This window comes from Pongo pygmaeus, chromosome 10, assembly GCF_028885625.2.
Source record: "Pongo pygmaeus isolate AG05252 chromosome 10, NHGRI_mPonPyg2-v2.0_pri, whole genome shotgun sequence".
NCBI lineage: Eukaryota > Metazoa > Chordata > Mammalia > Primates > Hominidae > Pongo > Pongo pygmaeus.
The window spans coordinates 64,940,277-64,963,755 of NC_072383.2; the positions used below are offsets into that span (position 1 = coordinate 64,940,277).

Genomic DNA, 23,479 nt, shown 5'->3' on the forward strand with positions numbered 1-23,479 from the left:
AAAGTATGTAGTAAGTAACCTGATTCTGGAGTCAGACAGTCTAGGTTCAAATCTCAAATTCTCCGTCTGGGTGATCCTGGGCTTCTTCCTGTCTTTGTTTCCTTATCTGTAAAATGGGGCTAATAATAGGACCAATCTCATATCATGGTTGGGTGGATTAGACGAGTTAGTGCATGCAAGCATTTAGACCCAAGTCTGATGCGTAAAGACATATTTATGCATCATATATAAATAAATTTGACATATTACTATAGGGCCAGGTATGTGCCTTACGTACCTTGGTATTATCACAGGCATTAAGCATTGCACCTTATAAATAGTGTGAGCCCAGTGGATGCTTGCTGAAAGGATGAATATTAAAAATAGTTTTAATTTCCTACATAAACCTCCTGTGATCAGAAAGACTTGGCCCATAAATATACTAGAGATGGAAATCTTGCTTATTACAAGGCCTGACAATATTTCTAAAAGAAACCTTTCAGGTCAGAATGGAGAGCAATGACTTCATTATCCCGAACAAGAGCAAAAATGACTAATTGAATAGAAGACTAGACATAAATAAGCATTTCATCAGGAAAATTAAATAGAAGGTTCCTACCTTCATGACAAAAAGCTGCTAATAATAAATTCAGGTTTAGTCCCTTGAGTATCTAAAAAAATTAGAGCAATGAAGTGATTCAGAAAACTGACTTCAGAGGAAAATTAAGGTGGCTGGTTATATCTAGTATAGATTGGGGAAGCAATGACTAAGAGTTTTCTTGGTGGAAATTCATAGGATCATTAAAGGAGTAAATACCAAACAGGCAAAGGAATTATTTATCATGCTGGAGGTGATAAATAAAAGTAAAGGAAGAAATGAAAGGGAAGTGTAAGCTCGTCAAGAATCAACATTTAATTTGTATATATGCTGAGGAGTAGTGAAAACTACTGGTTAGAAAATATTTTGTGCATACATATTCTACTGGTTATTGATTGATTCAATCATTTTAGGGAGCAATCTGGCAATATATAGAAACTGCAAACCACGTATCATTTTACCTAGGCTGAGCCAGGTGGATCACGACATCAGGAGATCGAGACCATCCTGGCCAACGTGATGAAGCCCTGTCTCTACTAAAAATACAAAAAATTAGCTGGGCATGGTGGTGCACACCTGTAGTCCCAGCCACTTGGGAGTCTGAGGCAGGAGAATCACTTGAACCCAGGAGGTGGAGGTTGCAGTGAGCCGAGATCACACCACTGCACTCCAGCCTGGTGACAGAGCGAGACTCCATCTCAAAAAAAAAAAAAAAAAAAGAAAGAATCAAAGATGTGACCAAAGGTTTATGCTTGAAGATGTTTATCATACGTTTATTTATAACAGCAGAAAGCTGGAAAGGTTCTAAATGTTCAATAATAGAGGTTTGCTTAAATAAGTTAAATTGACTATTGTAGAGCATTTAAACATCATAATTTAAAAGATAGTAGTAAATTCTCATGTTATAACATTTAGCACAAAAAAGGGTTACATATACCATACTTCACAGATTCTAAGAGGCATAGTTTTAATATTTTTACATATCTAAAATCTGAATATTTCTTGTCATTCCATGGCATGTCCAGGTGTATTAAGACTTGCAGGTGGGGTGAGGTCAGCTTGAAGCCAAGTTCTAGAAACAATAACAGAACACTCTTTCAAGAAATCCTGTCTTGCCAATACCCTAGTTGAAACAGAAGATATTGTGTGGAAAACCACAAACATTGAAAAGTCTGAATCATAGAGTGAATCATAAGAATTAAAGTTTGAACATGAAAAAGTTTTAGTAATACCTAGACAATTAGTTTCACTTATTTTTTATTATGTAAGTAAAGATATTTGATAAAACCTATGTCTAAAGGATTTCTTTCAACAAGTATAAAATAATAATTCTTAGTAGTTAAGCATTGTGTCATAGTACTGGCATAATTTTTTGTTTATTTTGTAATAGTGCATAAAGTATTGATGGATGTTAATAAAGATGACCTCCTAGATTAACAAAAACCAATATGTATATATAGTATGAACCAAACTTTTCTTAGAAGGGAAGAGATGCATCAGAATGTATCCTGTCTATTAACATTATCTGTGAGTTTTATTCTTCTCTTTTTATACATGTTAATATTTTTCTTAAAAAGCAATATTACATTTTAATACAAAAATTTTAGTAAATATTGTTTTTAAAAACAATAGAGAAAAAAACGCAGACTGAGGTTTTTCTAGACTACTCTAGAATTGGTATATCTATCACTGATTCTGTAGTAAATAGGCTAAGAAATTGAAGTAGAGAAGTTTGAGTTTCATTCTTGCTTCTGTCAATGTAACCATTTACAAATGCTGTGGTTTTCTAAAATTTTCCTTTGCCCCGTGTAAGAAACATACAATAATGTTCACCAGCCTATTTCAAAGTAACAGTGACTGAACATCTGGAATGAAACAAATAGATTATATCATAATTGCAGGGTGTCTCAGTAAAGAGTATGAACAAAAGCATTTTGTAAAGACGGATCTATTTTCCCTTTAACTTATCACTAAGTAACATTCAGCTCCGCACTGGTTATGGGGCCAGACCATCCAATCTATTGAAATCCCCAGGAACATCAACCTCAGATCAGTTTGTCTGATGTACCAAAAGATTTTTTTAATACCCCTTAGGGATTTGTAAGCTTATTTATTTTTACAACCTGCAAACTTCAGTCTCGGCAATGAACATAAAGTGCCTGACACATATGTATTATGCATGTATGAGCATTTGTTTATATTATCTTTGACTTTTTAAAATCTGTTCAATGATCCTTTTTATTCCATACTTATTATATATGATGTTTCATTAAGGTCCATGAAAAGAGTCTCTCCTAGTTTATATTTACATTATTTAAGCACTACAAGTGATATTTGCTACTGGTTATGTAAATGGAAAATAACTTATGAGATTTATGATATGATTTTCTTTCCTGCACTTGGTGACTAGGTTGCCTCTTGGTTTTTATTTATGTCATGAACGATAATCAGCTCCTTCTGTTTGCCCACCCGCACAGTTGCCTGAGCTTTAGGTGTGGCTGGAAATGATGGTGGAAATGATGGAGGAAATGGTGGAAATGGTGGAGGAATGGAGGAAATGGTGGAAATGATGGAGGAATAACTGCACTCAGTTCAAATGATAATAGCCCGCTCTTTCTATTACAGCAACCGTGAGGCAGGTCAGCTTCCAAGAAAGAATGCCAACCTGCTTTCTGTAGGTGAAGAAGTCCCAGGGCTTGACTCAGAAGGTCCTCTAGCACTGCACTTTGCAGTCAGTCCTGTGGAAGATTCAAAAAGACCTATCCTATGGAAATGCCTATAAATGATTAACAGGTAGACAAAGGAATTAACTCAAAATTGTAAGAAAGAGTAGATTAGATGAGCACCAAGAAATGTGACTGTCTACAGCCACCTTGAAATCTAACAGGAAACAGGCCAAATGGCAAATTAGACTGTTTAATGGTTGTGTGTGAAAGTGCCTCCTCCTCATAAAGGAACTGTAACAGATCCAGTCTTGTGCAAAGAGAATATTATAAACAAGATAATGAAGCTTTGAGATAGCTTCCCTAAATTCACTAAGTCATTAGTAAATTTTACATTATAATCTAAGTGAAAAAAACAAACAAACCAGGAAAATAAAAAACAAACCAAAAATAGACCAGAAAAGCCTGAACAGGCCGTAAATGAAATGCCATGAAGGTATCCTCTCAGAATCACTGTGGATTCTCTCATGCTCCAGATGAAGCAGATTGTATCAAGCAAGCAACATCACTGAACTTTTATTGAAAGCGCAATCCATATTCTACAAGTGAAACTTAGAGTTTCCTATCTGTCTGCAATTTAGTTCTATTTTTAATTCATTTCACAGCTCAATTAATATTCCAGTGTTTTATTCTTCTTCACATATTCAGAGCAGCCTGAAATAAACTTTACTTTGAAGTTACTTCCATCCTTTGCAAATCCTTACCCTTCTCAGAACCTTCTTTTCCATCACTGCTATTTGTTCTTTCTCCCTGGAGACTTCCCTGTTGTCACTTCAAGATACAGACCTTGCCACCTGCTTTCCACCATTCCAAACTGCACCTGTCCCAATTGTAATCTCTGCTTTCTAAGTGCAAGTTAAGTAATCCAATACATTAATGTGTGATAATGTATTATTGGTCATTATTGTGCAAATGAAAGCATGTTAATTTCCTATCCTCTTTTCCCTTCTGGGAATTTTTACTATTTTACTATGGCCTTTTGAAAAATGGCTCATTTCAAAGAGGTGGTATTGGCAGTGGGAATTTTTAGGTATCAGACCTATGGAGGGAAGCAGGACAATCGTGTGTGTGTGTGTGTGTGTGTGTGTGTGTGTGTTCCCTCAAATCACAACATGGAGGAATGGCATCACATGGGTAGTAGCTGATGCATTTCAGTGTTACATTGTGGATGATTCTGCAACAGTTCTGTTCAGAGCTGCTGTAGACTCAGCATTAGGTTAAACTCTAGGAATATGCCATGTAAAGTGACTTGCATTTTCATGTCTATTATAAAGGTTAAAACATTTGAACTTTCTGTTTAATTGGTATATATTTAAACTTTTCTTGCAATGGTCAAAGAAAGACTTTTTGGCATTAAACTGCTGCTGTGTAGAGCCTAAATGTCTGAAAAATTCATTAAAATAGCACTTTAATTTTGACAGAGTTGAACTGCTGGGAAAATTAATTGATTGTTTCTCACTTGAGCTTTGGAGAAATCATTAAGGTTTTTATGGTTTATGGAAAATTGAGAATTGAAGTACACTAAAATCAATATGTTATCTGATGTACAAAGAAAATGGCACTTCAGATGAAAGAAAGCATAAACAATTCCTAAGAGCTTCTTCTTTTTCTCTTGATTCCACAGGCATATTTGCATACAGCTTCTATATTTACTTGTATTCAAAGTCCTTTGTCAGTCATTTTTATTGTGATGCACATTATGGGGACAGAATAATGAGGTCAGAGAGATGAACCACTGCATTTTAGAAACTTTTCTGTTAATTTCAAAAAAAAAAGTATTAAGAACATAATATAAAATACCAGAAATAGTCTGGGCATGGTGGCTCACACCTGTAATCCCAGCACTTTGGGAGGCTGAGATGAGCAGATCACTTGAGCCCAGGAGTTCAAGACCGGGCTGGGTAATACAGCAAGACCCTGTCTCTATTAAAAAAAAAAAATACTAAAATACCAGAAATATTCAGATAGGTATGTATATTTTGAAACAACCCTTAACGAGAAAGTTGTAATTAGGCTAACATGTTAGGAGCAAGGAGAAATACTTCAAGGGTTCTGTATATTGGGCTTATATGCATTGTGGAAAAAATCTTTATGCCTTCTGCAAATAATGGGCAATGAATTGGATACTGGCTGGTGCTGCCAGCAAGACTTAGAAGCCCACTCTGTTGTGTTAACCAAGGATAAGAACAGGAAAAGAAAGGACTGTAACAGAAAAGATCATCATATAATTTATCTTTATTCAGTCCTCTGAGTATGTCCTTTCTGACCATCCCTTCTTCAGATTATACACATCAGTAATCTTGGGGGGATTTGACCTTATTCAGATTTTGCAAAACCTGGATGGATTGGGATTTTAAGAGTAGCCACTTCTGCATTTATCCACTTCTACTATCTCTATTCCAGAGAGAAAATGATATTTTCCTTTTCGAATATTCATTGCTGCTTCCAAACTCGTTCAGCCTCAGACTGACTCTTTCCTTTCTTGGGTAGCTAACATCACTTCTAATTCACTCAACTTCCTACAAAGTAATACCCACAGTAGCCCATGCAGGCATGGGATATTCTGGGAGACTGGTGAGATTGCTAGTGATAAAATACTTCTTAGTATGAGATTTGCCTCAGAAGCACTAAGTAAATCATGTAATCCTATAGGTAACAGATTTATTGATTATCATTGGATACTTTAAAACTCAGGATAGTTATATATTAAGAATTTACCCTACAGCGGGTATTTTTGAGATATTCAAGCAGTTACATAACAAGACAAGAGTGTGCTCATTGAGTTAACATTTGATACTTGACATGTTCAGTATTTACTTGCCCATAGTTTTATATTTTATCCAATTAACCATTGTTTTCTCTATTGGGAAACAAATCCTAAAGGAATATACCCCAAATAGAGAAACTCTTTAAATCTCTTTTATAACTTACATACTTAACCTCTTTCTTTGCTTTTGTAGCATTATTATCAATGTCTGGAAAATTCATAAAGTCATTAAGAAATAAGCACCCACTCAAACCAAGGCAGGATGCTGGTTCATCTTATGGTTGTCAGCCTGGTGTGCAGCTCTTTACCTTGTCTTTATGCTGCCAACCTGTGAGTGACTAATCCCTGCCTTCTTCTCCCACAGTCAATTTATCCTATTATATGTTCTCATGATAGGCATCTCTGAACATGTTCTAACAACTTGTTCAGAGGAAGGCTTTCAGTTGAAATGGAAGACGACTAGCAATTTTCACTGCTCCAATAGTTATTCATAAGAATATAATTTATTAAGCTATATCTACTAAACCAAGAATAAAAACGTCTTGTTCATGATTATGCTACAGCTCTAGATTTATTGAGACACAAAGCGAGGGAGGATAACTTTTACACTGTAGCATATATTCTTTTTTTTTTTTTTGAGATGGGGGTCTCACTCTGTCACCCAGGCTGCAGTGCAGTGGCACAATCTCAGCTCATTGCAAACTCCGTCTCTCAGGCTCAAGAGATCCTCCGAGTAGCTAGGACCACAGGCATGTGCCACCACTCCCAGCAAATTTTTTGTATCTTTGATAGAGACAAGGTTTTGCCATGTTGCCCAGACTGGTCCTGAACTCCTGAGCTCAAGCTATTCATCCTCCTTGGCCTCCCAAAGTTCTGGGATTACAGGTGAGCCACTGAGCCTGGCCAGCATTTTTTTTTTTTTTTTTTTTTTTTTTTTTTGAGACTCAGTCTCACTCTGTTGCCCAGGCTGGAGTGCAGTGGAGCGATCTTAGGTCACTGCAACTGCCACCTCCTGGGTTCAAGCAATTCTCCTGCCTCAGCCTCCTGAGTATTTGGGATTACAGGCATGCGCCACCACCCCCGGATAATTTTTGTGTTTTTAGTAGAGATGGGGTTTCACCATGTTGGTCAGGCTGGTCTCAAACTCCTGACCTCGTGATCCACCCGCCTCAGCCTCCCAGAGTGCTGGGATTACAGGCATGAGACACCGCGCCCAGCCGCATATATTCTTTACACAGGGGGAATCTGTTAACTAAAGTACAGATTGGAGTCAGGAGACTTAAGTGTTATTATGGTTTTTGCATGTGATCTCTTTAATAATCCCAATTATTTGACATGTTCTTTTCTGAGCAATAATTTTTGTCCTGCCTCTAAATTTAATACCCCAGTACCACAGGGTGTTAATCCACTGTGGTATTGTTTTTTTATTCCATTTTATAATAAAATACACTTTCTATTATGATTACACTTCTCTCTCGTAGAAAGAGAATCTTTGAGTCAAGACATGGTGTCCATGAAATCCACATTAAACCATACCTGGAGTATGTAACATGTTAATGTACTAGCATCAGTCATGACATAATCAGAGATGGGGTCATTGCATTGTAACAAACTAATAACCAGCTCAGCAGGTAAAAATTGCCAGGAGACTAGAAAGATAGTGGAAATCAGATATGGAGTTGTTTTTCAGAAGACAGACTTACAAGAAGGGAATGGGAGGATCCCTGGACAGGGAGCAGGAAGACACAGCCCAACCAGCAAGTAGGGAGCCAGCTAATACTGAAGGGGCCTCTAGAGACAAACCCCATCTCGCAGAATTCTCTGAAGCTACTGTTGCCCAACTAAATATTTAAACAAAATATTCACGTCCACAGTGAAAAGGACAAAAATTACCAGCCACAATATTACATCTCTCTTTTTTTTTTCTTTCTTATAGCTCTATTTGCAACCTTGGAATTGGATTTGATTCTGACAAGGATATTAGTAGACTGCCTGACTTTTTAATCTGATAAAAATCATTGGTATTTACTGGGACCTGGATCATTCTGAAAATCAGCAACCTGATCTTTCTTGGTACACTCTGATATCACTGATGAGAAGACTTTCTTTTCCTTGAAACTGCAGACAGTAACAAAGACAGAAAACACTCCACCCCTCATTGGCGAGCAAATAAATTCAAGGGATCAAGGACAACCTCACTTCTTTCTCATACAAATCCTTTCCTGCAACACATCACCCCCTTTTTTAAATTGGAAAAACTTAAAGTCGGGGAATAGAAACTTAAGTATAGAAGGCTCACATCAAATGTATAAATATGAGAGACAACATAGTGTAGTGGTTAGCAGCATAGAATCAGACAGAATTTTGCTGGAGCCCCAGTTTCATCACTTATAATCTGTGAAAATTCAAGTAATCTTGTTGAGCCTCAGTTTTCTTGACTGTAAAATGGGGATAATAATAGTAATTACTTTGTGGAACATAAGTATGCCATAAATTAACTGTTAATAGTTTTTTAAATTAAATATTGTTCTACTAGAATCAACTTCTGAGATATACAAGTTTTCTAATAATATAATTATAAAGATAACTACCGTTCAAAATTTTAAACAAATACATTGTAATCAAGGAACCATAGGTCTATAAGGTATCCAGTGCTGGAACAGGTGCTTTATGAATACAAAAGAATTATAAATTCTAGCTTTTAGGGAGAAAAGACTTTTTTTTTTTTTTTGAGATGGGGTCTCACTCTGTAGCCCAGGCTGGAGTGCACTGGCATGACCTCAGCTCACTGTAACCTCCACCTCCGAGGCTCAAGTGATCCTCTCACTTCAGCCTCCCGAGTAGCTGGGACCACAGGCACACAACACCACGCCCAGCTAATTTTTTTGTATTTTTGGTAGAGACGGGGTTTCACCATGTTGCCCAGGCTGATCTCAAACTCCTGAGCTCAAGCTATCCGTCCACCTTGGCCTCCCAAAGTGCTAGGAATACAGGCATGAGACACCATGCCTTGTCTGAAAGACTAACTTATAAATATATAATCATTAGTATACACAGGTGGTATTAAAAACAAAACACTGCAGTATTTATTTAACAGCTCCATCTTTATCGTCAAATCACATGTAAACAGTTATGTAACATAGTACTTAGTTTTCCAATGCCTCGAAACAAGTATAGATGGTAATAAAATGACCTATAAAACAAAGTCAGAAATTGTGTAAAGTGGTAGCCCATTCAATTTTGCATTTCCTGATTTTACTTTCCCTCTTCATTGCACCAGCTGATGGAGTATCATTTGAACCTCTGTAATGGGTAACTGAAGAGCTGTCCCTATGGTGCAGTGAATCCAGGCTGAAAGGGATGAACTCATTTCCATGCTTTCTATGTCAGCTAAATCCTCAATGTTGGACAGAAACCCTCAAGCATGGCCAGACTGGGAGAAGGTGATTCTGCTAGCTGATTGGAGTTAAAATGTGCAACCAGACAAAACCCCATGTTCCACTCCTACAAGGTAGACAATAGAAACACATTTCCTCTGCTTCTCTTCCTTCCACATCCCTCAAGCCATACTTAGTTATATGACGATATTCAATATCTATTTGGAAGTAATTATGACTACATTATAAACAACAACAACAAATGTTTATTGGCATCTAGGAACTGCCTTGGCTATCATACTACTTCTAAGGTGAGGAGGGAAAGGAGCTAATAGAACTGGATGTTGACACAGGCTTACTTCTATGGCAACATTTCCTTTTTCCAAAATGAATGCTGGAATTGCCTGACCGCCTGGGAGTTATTTGTTTCACGGTTCAAAAGTTTGTTTACTGAGCTTTTGTTCTGATAATGATCTGAAAGTGAGTTTTGCTTTGGAATGAATGGCAAGTCTAACTTGAATTTTTTTATTACTGGAGCTGTGCTGCAAGAGGTCAAAAATGACCATATCACGGATCCATGGAGAAGCACAGAGATACTCTCTTTAGAAGGTTAACCTTATCTACAGTTTAAAGTAACCTTTTAGGAACACACACACACACACCCCTTACTCTACCTTTGTCTACATATTTTGCTTCACTCCACAAAAGTAAAGAGGGGAGGGTAATTTAAAACAATTAATAATTCTTCTCTAAATCAGATCAGTCAATTTTTCCACATCTTTTTACTTTGACAAAGAATGTAACAGTCTTTCCCAAGAGTAAACAATTTCCAACGAATGCTGGCTCCTTTGGTTAGGACAGTCTAGGGAGATGGGTGTTGGTTACAGAATAACTCAAGTCTTCAGAAGCATGACTACAAAATAAGACATGTTTTCAAGCCTAGCTGATGAAATTTCTGTAACTATTTTTGGAGTCAGATCTTCTATTGATATGTCATATCTTTAAGATATTTCATATGTAAATAAGTCACATTTATTTACATGTGATAATGACTTCAAAATTATTGGCTATTGAGGTGCACCATTCCCATGAAATAGTTAAAATATTATTTCTGCTAAAATAACCACAACGATGCATTCAGAATTTGTATCTTACTGTGGTTTAAATAAACATTTTATATTATTGGTTTAGTGTTCTAACATACAATGCAAGGACATAGCATCTGGTTCATTTAAACCCATAAGTGTCTGTACAGCATATTATAATTATATTTTTAAATTATTGTAGGGGAGAAGAGGATCTTAAATCCAAACTTTGAAAAGAAACTGATTGTGGAATTCTTTATTTATGTTCTCAAAATAATACCTCAGAAGATGACATGCAGCCAGGCATGGTGGCTTATGCCTGTAATTCCAGCACTTTGAGAAGCTGAGGTGGAAAGATCACTTGAGGCCAGGAGTTCAACACCAGCCTGGGCAACATAGAGAAACCCTGTCTCTGCAAAAAAAAAAAAAATTTTAGTTAGCTGGGCATGGTGCTGTACCCATATAGTCCCAGCTACTTGAGAGGCTGAGGTGGAAGGATAGCTTAAGCCCAAGAGGTCAAAGCTGCAGTGATCATGCCACTGCACTACAGCCTGGGCGACAGAGCAAGACCCCATCTCAAGAAAACAAACCAAAAAAGATGACACTTTAATGGTTATTCTGGTATCATCTAGGGATGAACACACACATGCACAAATTTTAAGTAGGTGATATTTCCCTAAGAGATATTCCTTAAAATAGTTGTCCCATATACATTATTTTGAATAATGTGTTATGTTTAGATGTTTATTTTCAGATTTACATTTGTATTTATTGATGCTCATCTAGCCTTTCCTTAGAGAACATGGATCACATATCTAGAAAGAAACACTGGTGAGGAGTAAGCTCCAACATCATGCATGAACTTGCCCTAAAATACTCAGTCTTTCTGATGAAGATTACCTTAAGAAAGTGAAAATACTTTCGAAAGTAACAGTTTTAACCATTAAATGTGACTTTTGGGGGACAATTTTGAAAAAGGTGCTTTCTTTAGTTGCTGAAAGTGGAAAACACCCGCTGAAATTAAGGCTATGACCATTTGTCATAATGCAGGCCACACATGGTCACAGCATTTTAAGTGGAAACATACTATGTCTGATAATCTTTGTTTTTTAGAGGTGTTTATATTACTTTTACAATAAAAGAAAGAATAATAGAAGCCCAAAAAGTAGCAGTTTTTAAAAACACAAAATTTCTATCTTCTATTTAAGGATAGATAAGTGAAGCTATGTTTAATAAAGAAAAATATCAAGGAAATATTATCTTACCCAAATTTACATTTGAGTTTCTATCTCCGTTAAAAAATACTTCTGTATTCATGCTAAATCCTGTTCTCAGTGCTAATATTTTAAAGCCTGGCTTGAAACTACCAATTCTAAAAATGGAAATAGTGTAAGCAATCTCTAATTTCATAAAACATGAGAATGCCCATTGCAAGGAAAATTTGTAATGGTTGTGAGTTATGTTTGTTTTTCTTGTTACTTTTTATTGCTAAAACTCTTTCACCAAGCTAGTATTTCTTTTATGCCCAGGAGGCAAAAGAGCTTGGCATTCTGTTGAATTTGTTCATCTAAATGTCAACTTTTTAAAAATGGAATGAGGATTTTGTCTTAATATTTTCATTTAAGACTACAACTATATGACCTTTAAGATCCTCTCTTGCTTTATAATCTCTGAAGATTTTATTATACCTTCCTTTAAAATTAATGATAAAAATCTTTACAATCATTCGTAAGTAATATACTTTGTTATATTAGCCTAAGACAGAATACAAAAATATTTACATCAACTATGGCTTTCTGTAAGGATAGTACAGACCTCAGACAGTCTCCAAAGAAGTTTTCTAGTGTCTTTGAGTTGCTGCCTGAGAAAAAAGGAGCACTGAAAGACTTCTTCTCCAGAGATTACATTCTTGAACCCAAGGCCTTTCCTCCTTCTTCTTCCCCATCTTTGTGTTACCTCGCTCTTCTGTGAGTATCTCTGAAGTGTAATACATGCCCAGCAGGACTGCATAACAATAGAGATGAGACTATCTTTGCATTTACACTAATTCAGTTTGCCAATGTACAGATGCACAGCAGTTTTTGCTTAAATTAGGTTGCTGTTTAGTTTAACTCCTTACTCTCATTGAAAAACTGTCTCTCAAGGTTCCCTGTTGGGTTTGCTGGCTCATATTTCTCCCTTTGATCCTGGGTTCACTCTGCCTTCCTCACCAGCTCCCAGAACTACCTGTTTAGTTCCAATTAAAAGTACTCTTACTGCAGTTGCCCAGTTCTGGCTCCGTGGTTCTGTATTCTCTTTAGTCTGCCCATTACTCATCAGCCTTCCACTGCTCCCTGAATGGGTCTCCTTTCTTCCTGGGAAGCTCTAAACAGTCCTTTTTGCTCTGTTTAATGTTTAACTTTTTATTTATTTTTTTTTTAGAAGCAGGGTCTTGCTTTGTCACCCAGGCTGGAGTGTAGTGACACAATCCTAGCTCACTGCAGCCTGGAACTCCTGGGCTCAAGTGATCCTCCCACCTTGGCCTCCCAAGGTGCTGGGATTACAGGCATGAGCCACTGCGCTGGCCTTCCATTACTTGTATTTACATATCCATACTATGAGTTAAAGAATGCTATCTATACAGAAATATTAGCATTCAGTATGATAAAAGAAATTAAATATGTTTAAAAATACATGTATTTATAATGATACTTAAAAATGCTCACTACTCACCTTTTGGAAACTGGTAACAAAAAGGAGGGTGAAGGGAGACAGAATCAACCATTTATCATACTTTTCCCTTAAGAACCATATTTCAGCATCACCAAATAGTTGATAAGGGAAGGCTTTTTGGTTTGTTTTTGTTTTTGTTTTAAAGAGTTGCAGCTAATAAATGCAGAAGGCATAATAGAATTTACATGTCACCATTTTGCAATCCATAATGAAATAAAGAATTTGGGCAATGACCCTCAATGGCTTCTAAACCATTAGATAAAAAACTTAATGAGGAATTATATAAAGAATGGATCAAGCTGACAATACCAGAACACACTGATCAAATTTAACATTACAAGTAGGGAAACAATCATACACTCTATACCTCATCATGTAATGCGAAAGAAAATATACAACACAAACTATTAAATATTTTTATAGAAAATTGGCTACACAGGAAGCTGAGGCAGGATTGCTTGAGGCCAGGAGGAGTTCAAGGCCACGGTGAGCTATGAATGATCACACCTGTAAATAACCACTGTACTCCATCCTAGGAAACACGGAGCAACCCAGTCTCTTTAAAAAAAAAAAAAGAAAGAAAAAAAAAAAGAGGATTGAGCAAGATTCTTATTGAGCCCTCTATCAATTTTATAGGAAATACAGGAGACAGGATATCACAGGAAGGCAATCAGAAAAATTCAGAATGTGGGAAATTTTACAGGACAGATTATCTACTTTTTTCAACAAATTATGAGAAAAACAAAGAAGAAAAAGGTGCGTATATATCAATGGGAACTTTAGTGACATATTAACGTGTAATGTATGCATTTTGGTTTCTGATTAGAACAAAGCAATTGTAAAAAAACAATGATCTCTTGGGAAACAGAAAAATCTGAAGGCTGAATATTGGATAATATTTGATAATATCGAATTATTAATTTGGGGGTGTGATAACGGCATTGTGAGGTTTTTTTTGAAGAAAGAATCCTTATAGTTAAAAGATATATATAAAATATTCATGGATAAAGTGATGTAAACTCTGGAATTTATATAAAAATAATCCAGGACATGGGAGAAGCAAATGGGGTATAGACAAAAGAAGATTAGCCATGAGTTTTCAATTGTCGAAGCTGGTGATGTCTACATGATGCTTCATTATACTATTCTATCCACTTTTGTAAATGTTTAAAATTTTTCATAATAAAATGTTTTAAAGGATTTAGTAACTAATATATTTCTTTGAAGATGTAATAGGAACTCTACTGTCAAGAGAGAAGCTGATTCCAGAAATCATAGCCCGTGAAGTGGAATCTATTCTATAGGATTGTAGTGATACTCTCAATCTACCCTCTTTTCTCCTTTTCTTCCCAGACATTCAGAAAATCTGGTACTTCCTGTTAAAATGCAGGCATTGAATGACCACAGGACGGGAAAAAAGGCGTTTCCTAGGAGAGTAGTGGTTTATCTATTTGTTTTGGAAAATCCCCACTTTGTCCTCACCACTCTAGAGAGGAAAGTGGTGATCCACCCAGGTGAGTTCAAGCCCCTTTCAATGCCCAGTAAGCTAGCAAGTGCCCTAGGGCTACCTGTGAAATGATCTTGGAGCCACAGCCATGTCACAGGCTGGTAGTTTCTTGCTAGACTGGAGTAAGCTACTGCTATAGGAGCAAGGTTGGAGGAAACTAAGAATAATCTGCAGTCTAAATCAGGAAGTTCAAGACACGGAAAGCACAGTTCTAATCTTGACCAAAAATGAAAACGAAGTAGATTGGTAGTCAGATACTACCATGAAGACTTCTCAGGCCCATCAGGACTAGGAGAAGAGGGTCAAGGCCATCTGATAACCAGCCTTGGTTGCAGAAAAGGGTTCAGCTCCAAGATAGACTTGGAGTGTAGACCAGGAGTCAGGAACACACACTTTGGAGAAAGGTAGTGATTTAGTGGAGAGGCTGTGATCCACAGATGATGTGGTCTCCTGGGAGGCTGATGTCCCATGCAACCACACTGATCCTGGCAGTAGATACCACTCAGTAATAGTGGAGATGGAATTTGTATGCTGCTTAGTGTTGAAGACCTGTTGCTTTTCCATTGCACACTCTGCCTCCCAGCTCATTGAGCTGACTTGGCATATGGGAGAGTCCTTGGGCAAGCAGCTCTGTTCTCTCCACTTGGTGGTGTTCTCATCTTGGCATCCCTCCCAACCCCTGTTAAATGCTAATCCTTTGCTTAGGCAGCAGCAGAAGAGAGCCAATATGACATAGAAGAAAGAAGAGGGAAGAGCCAGTGGGAAAGTCTTAGACTCCGGAGGCAAACTCACCTGGCTGAAATCCTGGTTTTATGTCTTCCCAGCTTGCCAGCTTCTGGCAAATTTCCTGTTTTCAGAGGGTTTGTTTTATTATCTGTAAAATAAGCAGAGCATTATCTACTTTGAAGTATTGTTGGAAAGGTTAATGTAAAAGGGGCTATGAAACATAATATTAAAGTAAACAGGAATACCACCTCCTTTATAAACTTGTTTTGGCCACTTGGAGTCCTAGGAAAAATGGAAACAAGGGACTAGGGGACAGCAGAATCTTAGGAGACTTTAATAGTATTTGGTGTTCCCAGATGCTGAACCTGTCTAAACTTGACCGAGGAAGAGTGGTTTTCATGAAAACCTTATGAGTCAAATATTACTATACATTGCCCAGTGTTTTAGCAGCAGTAGCCCCATCCCCTCATCACAGGAGTAAGGGAGCTGGAAGGAAGTTTCTTGCTGATGCTTTCTTGTCCAAAGGACTTATTTGTTTTTCTATTCCATGATTTTCAATACTATCAATAGATTGGACATCAGACTTCCAAGAAGCAAGCTGCCTGAATGACGCACACCAAAACAGTTGATTCCTTTGGGCTGGGGCAAGGATGTCAATCTAAATCAATTAGCTGAAGCATTACATCAGGGAAAGTCTAAGATGTGTTTTCAAAGAGATCAAAAATTACAGAGAATTAGAGAAATAGGGTAATGTGTGAGGAGTTTAATTTCTTTCATACACTGTAGTCCATAAGTGAATAGTACAGGTTGAGGGATGGTTCTGCTCTATGTGAGCTGTAGTATGTGTAGTATGTGGAGATAATAGCAGATAATGGACGAAGGCAACAGATTTTCAAATCTTTTGCTCATCTATCATAAAGCTCTTTATGCTTTTTAATATGATTTCTCAATATACAGACATTGCTCACTAAACCTTAACTTTGTTCTTCTTTCCATCCCATTCTATATCAAGTATATTGAAGAGAGCTAACTACTGATAATTTTATGAAGTAGCTAAAGAAATTTAAATGTGCCAATAATGCTTTACACTTTGCCACCGTAAAAAAAAAAAAAATAGCCTTACTTTTCTCTAGAATAGTCTCTAGACTTATTATTGGCTTTGACTCATGGGTTTTATGCATTTTTTAAAGGGGAATCACTGAACTTGTGTTTAACAGAATAGATCAACATCATTACATTTAATTTTAAATATCTCGTACAAGATTACCTCTTGAAAACTCTAGATTTTGGCCAGTTCAAAACAAAATCACCAATAGGTAAAGATACAGAATTTAAGAAACTAGGGAAAATAAATATTCAGCCCAGTAACCCCTTTAACATCCTTTCAAGATGGTCTTTAATCAACAGTCATCAAGAATAAGTCTCTAACAGTTTGGAGGTTCCTCATAAAACTGAAAATAGAACTACCATATGATCCAGCAATCCCAATACTTGGTATATAATATACCCAAATGAAAAGAAATCAGCATATCAAAGAAGTGTCTGCACTCCCATGTTTATTGCAGCATTGTTCACAATAGCCAAAACTTGGAAACAACCTAAGTGTTCATCAGCAGATGAATGGATGAAGAAAATGTGGTACATATACACAATGGAGTACTATTCAGCCATAAACAAGAATGAGGTCCTGTCATTTGCAACAACATGGATAGAACTGGAGGTCATTATGTTAAGCGAAATAAGCCAGGCACAGAAAGACAAACATTACATGTTCTCACTTATTTGTGGGACCTAAAAATCAAAACAATTGAACACATAGAGATAGAGAATACAAGGGTGGTTATTAGAGGCTGGGAAGCGTAGCGGGGGTTGGGAGAAGTGGGGATGGTTAATGGGTACCAAAAAATAAAAAGAATAAATAAGACCTAGTATTGAATAGTACAACAGGATAATTACAGTCAATAATAATTTAATTGTACATTTAAAAATAACTAAAAGAGTATAATAAAATTGTTTGTAAACAAAGGATAAATGCTTGAGGGGATGGATACCCCATTTTCCATAATGTGATTATTACACATTACATGCCTGTACCAAAATATCTCATGTACCGCATAAATACATACACATACTGTGTACCCACAAATATTTAAAAAAAAAATTTAAAGAACAAGTCTCTAGAAGATTGCTGTGATTTTGTTGACTTTCAAGTTAAGTTGCTAAAAATATTTATCCTATATTTGTTTTGTTTGTTTGTTTGTTTTTGTTGGAGACAGAGTTTTCACTCTGTCATCCAGGCTGGAGTGCAGCGGCGTGACCTTGGCTCACTGTAACCTCCACTTCCTGGGTTAAAGCAATTCTCCTGCCCCAGCCTCCTGAGTAACTGGGATTACAGGTGTACACCACCATGCCCGGCTAATTTTTGTTTATTTGTATTGTTTTGTTTTGTTTTGTTTTTTTGTTTTAGTAGAGGTGGGGTTTTAGCATGTTGGCCAGGCTGGTCTCAAACTCCTGACCTCAAGTGATCTGCCCACCTTGGCCTCCCAAAGTGTTAGGATTACAGGCATGAGCCACTGCGCCCAGTCTGTTGTTTTTACTTTATAAATACTTGTGTGTTATCAAAAAACCGTATTAGGCCCTACTCTAACATTAATCTTCCAAAGCCGTTCTTTGGTAAAAATAATTAAGACTTCTCTTTTTCCTGGGCTTATGGGACTTATTTCAGATCTACTGAATAATTTTTATTATGATTAGATTGGATGGGTTTACACTACTATTCCTTAGTGACAAAACCTTATGGAATATATTTTTCCACTAATTGCATGATCCCCAAATAGCCCAATGAATAAAGAAACATTAGTTGGTCGGTCACGGTGGCTCACGCCTGTAATCCCAGCACTTTGAGAGACAAGACGGGCAGATCGCCTGAGGTCAGGAGTTCGAGACCAGTCTGGCCAACATGGTGAAACCCCATCTCTACTAAAAATACAAAAATTAGCTGGGAGTGGTGGCGGGCACCTGTAATTCCAGTACTTGGGAGGCTGGGCTGGGAGAATTGCCTGAACCTAGGAGGCAGAGGTTGCGGTGAGCCAAGATCATGCCATTGCACTCCCGACTGGGCGACAAGAGTGGAACTCCATCTCAAAAAAAAGAAAAGAAAGAAGCATTAGTTATCTTAGCATTTTGTCTTCCCAACACAAAATATCAGGTAAAGGGTTTCATCTGGAAAACTAAAATTTTCCCCACCTCTTACCTCATAGGTGATGCCTTGTAGACACAGCTTTGGACATAGATGGAATGAAACGTCAGAGTGGAAGGATCATGCTAGTTTCCCTGAATTCTGGTCAATGTCCCAAGATTGAAATGAGTTGTTCTTAGAGCTGTGGGAGTGGATATCTGAAATTACTCCTTTAAAAGCTGCAGGAGGCTTTGGGACTATGAAATGGTAAAATGAAATGGTAAAATGTCAACTTGCAGGAAATTAAATGTTTCAAATCCTGAGCTTGACCTTGGAAAATGTTGATTCCTGAGCAACTACAGGAAAAAAAATCACAGCCACAGTGGACTCAGACAAAGAAGGTCATCTAAACACAAAGCCTAAGAGCTCTCCCAAACAGTAGAATGCTGGAATAATGAAAAAGCAGAACAAATAGGTCTTAACTCCAGTGCTACTGGATCCTAGTCACTCAAATTCTCTAAAAGCCATTGAGCCCATATAATATAATGATTTAGCATCTGGGCTCTGGACAGTCTCGGTTTCTAGTGCTGGTTCTATCATTTACCACTGTGTCACCTCAACCTCTCTAAGCCTCATCTGTAAAATGGGGCTAGTGATAGAACCTAACACTCAGGATTGTTGTGAAGAGTCAATGAGGGAATATGTGTACACTTGGCACATAGTAAATGCTCAATAATAGAGCTCCTGTTACTATTCCCATGAGCTGCTGTGAGAACACCTGAGATAAAAGATGTGAACATGCTGTGAAGAACACAAATGGCCACACAAATTCAAGGTGTTGCTAGTTGGTGTAGTTTTCCAGTAGACCTACCTTGGTAGCTCACCAGAGATCTGGATGAAATCTCAAACTGTATTGGGAAAGAGTATGCCTTCTATAATCCTGGTAGTACCTGCAACTTGTGTTTCCAAAAGTTATTTCTTCTTTGTATGTGTCTGGTGAGATGAAGGCCTAATGCTGCTGGCAGCCATGCCCCTAGCCTGAATCATTGTCAATTATTTTAATAAAGCACAGATCCATTCCTCACCCTTGCGATTGAGAAATGTGGAAAGGACACAGGAGTAACAGAGTTATGTTCCTTACTTCTTCCTTATTCTACCTTAGACCCTACCCCTCTTAGGTTCTCTGGCCAGTTGATTAGCTATACTTTAAGTCGTTCCATAGATTTATGATGCCTGTTCTTACATAATCTAAATGACAGAACCAGCACTAGAAACCTAGACTGTCCTAGTCAGGAGTTACAAAGACCAGCTTTCTGCCTGTGCAGAGATTAAACCTAGTATATGGGGAATTGGACCATTAATTTGGGTGGTTTAATTTGAAATGAAGTGGATTCTGCTACTTGAGAAATATACTTGGAAGGAAAAAAAAAAACCCAAACATTCTACTCACTGTGAGAGTGTAGAACAGTGTAAAAGAATGAGCTTATAATTTGGGAGATGCTTTGAGTTTCTGCATGAAAGATGTTATCAGAATCCAAGAATTTTTGCTACTCAATAGCAATCCTATCAGAAGGCAGGCTTTTTCCCAAGGCCTGGTGGCATCAACCAGCTTAGAGTCCAGAGAAAAAAGCATTAGAAACAAGTTTTCTGGATGAAATGACACATGGAGTTATATAGAGTTAGCAAAATACATGATATTTTGAAAAGTACTCCTGAAGCCGAGCTCCGGCTTAAGAGAAGAAATCAACAATGAGTAAGATTCTATGGAAGGAATTCTGAAGAGTTCTGAGAATGTTTTCCTTTTCTCTTAACATGGATGACCTTGTGTGTGTATATACTATCATTGACTTCAGTAAACATTTATTGAGTGACTACTTAGTCAACAAAATAAATGTACTCTCCTATCTGTATCCCTGTAAAACATGCATCCTCTTGCAGTCTCTGAGGAAATCTCAGCAGAGGGGCATTTTGCTCAACTTAATCCTCAGAGAAAATCTGAAGCTGCCCTCATGTACTTTCTTGCCACAAGAAAGGCACTGTCTAGCAGCATACATCCCTCTTGGCCTGATGACTGAATCACAGCAAAAATGGCCCATATCCTTCTACACTGCCTTCTCCTGCAATCCTCTAAAGGGGAAGAGATGATGGATAGGGAAATGTTGGGCTGTGTGTAGGAAGAGATCTTTATTCTGTTTTCTAATTATCCCTCAACTCCCCAGTACCATGTCACAGGTGAAGATGAGTAGGTGGACAAAAATCTGTTGATTGGAACGTATTTGTACCTGTTTGCAAAGCATTAGGAAAAGTACATTTTGATCATGAACTGCAATAATTAGCAGCAAGCATTACACTCATTGTTAATGTTACCTCTATTTCAGGCAGAGGTCAACATTGCCTCATGAATGAGTGACTCAGCATTACAAAATAGTGAGGTGTCTCCTCTGCAATTAAATTTGGCCCTCTCCGAAGTAATGAAAACAAAGTCCTCAGTAGGAAAGCAAGGTTGGAGAGTAATTTGGCAGGATATCATAGTGATTACCACTATTTCATAATCCTTGTGGTGGAAACTGCTAATTGTCGACCAAAATCTTCTCTCCTTTTCTTCTGGGCATATGCTGCATGCCACCCTAAGATTGCATTTTCCTAACTCCTCTGAGACTAGATACAGTCATGGGACTATATTCTCAAAAAGGGAATGTGAATACAGTACAACTCCTGGATCCTTTGCTTAAAATGAAACTGATGCTCTGAATCTGGTTTCTCTTACACCCTAATATATCCAGGATTCATTTTTGACCACACAGATGAGGACAGGGCTCCTTCTGGGGGGTTGCCAGGGTAACAAAATGAGAGAAACAAGAGTGCTTGAATGTCCATGTAAATTCAAGCCACCCCTGAACCTGCTGTGCTCACTTAAGGACTGTAATTCAGGAGGGAAATACATTTCTCATGCATTAGATTATTCTCAATTCTCTCTCTTTTTGGATCTCTTTGAGAAAGCATCTTTGACTTTACCCTGATGCAATATATTTTTATGTAATACAGTCATGCACTGAAGAACAACTTTTCGCTCAGTGATGGATCACATAAACTATGATAGTCCTGTAAGATTATAATGGAGCTGAAAAATTCCTATTGCCTAGTGACATTGTAACCATCAAATGTTTTAGTGCAATACGTTGCTTACGGGTTTATGGTGATGCTTTGCAAACAAACCTACTGTGCTGCCAGTCATATAAAGTCTGCACACGGTGGCTCACACCTGTAATCCCAGCACTTTGGGAGGCCAAGGAGGGTGAATCACGAGGTCAGGACTTCGAGACCAGCCTGGCCATCAGGGTGAAACCCCATATCTACTAAAAAATACAAAATATTAGCCAGGCATGGTGGTGGGCATCTGTAATCCCAGCTACTCGGGAGGCTGAGGCAGGAGAATCACTTGAACCCAGGAGGCGGGAGTTGCAGTGAGCCGAGATTGAGCCATTGCACCCCAGCCTGGGCGACAGAGCAAGACTCCATCTCAAAAACAAACAAACAAAAAAGTTATAACATAAAAGTATGTATAGTGCATAATATTTGATAATAATAAACAAATGTTACTGGCTTATGTATTTACTATACTTTTTATTGTTATTTTAGAGTGTACTCTTTCTACTTACATTAAAAAGTTAACTGTAAAACAGTCTCAGGCAGGTCCTTCAGAAGGTATTCCAGAAGAAGGCATTGATAATAATAACATGTATGGAGATGACAGCTCCATGCATATTACTGCCCCTGTAGACCTTCCAGTGGTATAAGATGGAGAGAGAGAAGACAGTGAGATTGATGATCCTGACCCTGTGTGAGCTTAGGATAATGTGTGTTTGTGGTCTTTGTTTTTAACAAAAAGATTTGAAAGTTTAAAAATTTTGTTAAATAGAAAAAGTTTATACAATAACATATATGAAGGACAAAATATTTTTGTATAGCTATACATGTTTGTGTTTTCAGCTAAGTGTTATTACAAAAAAGTAAAAAAAATTTAACAAAGTTTATAAAATTAAAGTCTATGAAGTTACAGTAGGCTAAGGTTATTATTGAAGAAAGAAATTAAAAATAAATTAAATGTAGCCTAAATGTGCAGTGTTTATAAACTCTCACCACTGACTCGCTGACTCACCCAGAGGGGCTTCCAGCCTGGCAAGCTTCATTCATAGTCACTGCCCTATTCAGGTGTACTGAAGACCAGAGATTTTTACCTCAAAATATGGCACCCTGGTATGCTGATTATTTTAAATTAAAAGTCACTGGAGACCAACAGGCGCTGGAAAAAGCTTTACACTGATACTTCTTTATCTGCCTAAAGTCCAGATCCACTAAAGAAGAAAACAATTACGTGTGTTTCCTTCCCTGAGTTGTCATTAACTTAGCTCATATTGCAGGAAAAAAGACTAAAGTCTGTCAACACATCTGGAGAGACATTTTTCACAAACCATGATCTGTTCTCCAAGCCTGACAGACTTTGTCCAAGACCATTGTATGTTCTCCAAGTCTATTCACTTCCCCCTAAAAATCATTTATAATTCCTCAATTACCACATTTCCCCCACCTCTTCTTCTCTTATGGAGAAGGTTATATAAAGACCTGAATCTTACTGGGTTATTGGATAATCATTCTCATGCAATTCCCCTGTATTATGCACATTAGAATACATTTGTATGCCCTTTTCTCATATGAATCTTCCTTTTGTCCGTTGATTTTCAGTGAAACTTCAGAGGGCAGAAAGGTTTTCCTTTGCCTCTACAGTACTATTTTTTATCTCTTATGCCATATTTTTACTGTACCTTT

General features: G+C 37.4%; 1 long non-coding RNA gene across 2 annotated transcripts; it reads right to left on the reverse strand.

Moving 5' to 3' along the window:
* Positions 1-1,523: 1,523 nt before the first annotated feature.
* On the reverse strand, positions 1,524-20,403 carry LOC129009911 (uncharacterized). Of its 2 annotated transcripts, none has more exons than XR_008492877.1 (4): positions 20,103-20,403; positions 18,728-18,854; positions 15,541-15,622; positions 1,524-1,649 (listed from the first exon to the last, which is right to left on the reverse strand). It is a non-coding gene; the product is annotated as an uncharacterized LOC129009911 (long non-coding RNA). The 2 variants fall into 2 exon arrangements; XR_008492876.1 differs by lacking the exon at positions 1,524-1,649 and adding an exon at positions 10,772-10,941.
* Between the last annotated feature and the right edge of the window lie 3,076 nt (positions 20,404-23,479).